Source organism: Polyergus mexicanus, unplaced genomic scaffold, assembly GCF_030449975.1.
Source record: "Polyergus mexicanus isolate NDT 795.1 unplaced genomic scaffold, iyPolMexi1.0 SCAF_112, whole genome shotgun sequence".
NCBI lineage: Eukaryota > Metazoa > Arthropoda > Insecta > Hymenoptera > Formicidae > Polyergus > Polyergus mexicanus.
In genome coordinates this window covers 37,501-38,895 of record NW_027223432.1, presented here as the reverse complement: position 1 = coordinate 38,895, position 1,395 = coordinate 37,501, and positions in this window count along the sequence as shown.

The window sequence follows — 1,395 nt, the reverse complement described above, 5'->3', positions numbered from 1 at the left end:
AGGTACCGCCCGCAAACGGGTCGGTGCGTGGTCGACAGTCCGTGCGCCGGAGATACCGCCAGCGACGGGACTTTGACGATTTTCGACTTTCCGTAAACCGGAGGTACCGCCCGCAAACGGGTCGGTGCGTGGTCGACAGTCCGTGCGCCGGAGGTACCGCCCGCGACGGGACTTTGACGTTTTTCGACTTTTCGTATTCCGGAGGTACCGCCCGCGACGGGACTTTGACGATTTTCGACTTTCCGTAAACCGGAGGTACCGCCCGCAAACGGGTCGGTGCGTGGTCGACAGTCCGTGCGCCGGAGGTACCGCCAGCGACGAGACTTTGACGATTTTCGACTTTCCGTAAACCGGAGGTACCGCCCGCAAACGGGTCGGTGCGTGGTCGACAGTCCGTGCGCCGGAGATACCGCCAGCGACGGGACTTTGACGATTTTCGACTTTCCGTAAACCGGAGGTACCGCCCGCAAACGGATCGGTGCGTGGTCGACAGTCCGTGCGCCGGAGGTACCGCCCGCGACGGGACTTTGACGTTTTTCGACTTTCCGTATTCCGGAGGTACCGCCCGCGACGGGACTTTGACGATTTTCGACTTTCCGTAAACCGGAGGTACCGCCCGCAAACGGGTCGGTGCGTGGTCGACAGTCCGTGCGCCGGAGGTACCGCCAGCGACGAGACTTTGACGATTTTCGACTTTCCGTAAACCGGAGGTACCGCCCGCAAACGGGTCGGTGCGTGGTCGACAGTCCGTGCGCCGGAGATACCGCCAGCGACGGGACTTTGACGATTTTCGACTTTCCGTAAACCGGAGGTACCGCCCGCAAACGGGTCGGTGCGTGGTCGACAGTCCGTGCGCCGGAGGTACCGCCCGCGACGGGACTTTGACGTTTTTCGACTTTTCGTATTCCGGAGGTACCGCCCGCGACGGGACTTTGACGATTTTCGACTTTCCGTAAACCGGAGGTACCGCCCGCAAACGGGTCGGTGCGTGGTCGACAGTCCGTGCGCCGGAGGTACCGCCAGCGACGAGACTTTGACGATTTTCGACTTTCCGTAAACCGGAGGTACCGCCCGCAAACGGGTCGGTGCGTGGTCGACAGTCCGTGCGCCGGAGATACCGCCAGCGACGGGACTTTGACGATTTTCGACTTTCCGTAAACCGGAGGTACCGCCCGCAAACGGATCGGTGCGTGGTCGACAGTCCGTGCGCCGGAGGTACCGCCCGCGACGGGACTTTGACGTTTTTCGACTTTCCGTATTCCGGAGGTACCGCCCGCGACGGGACTTTGACGATTTTCGACTTTCCGTAAACCGGAGGTACCGCCCGCAAACGGGTCGGTGCGTGGTCGACAGTCCGTGCGCCGGAGGTACCGCCCGCGACGGGACTTTGACGTT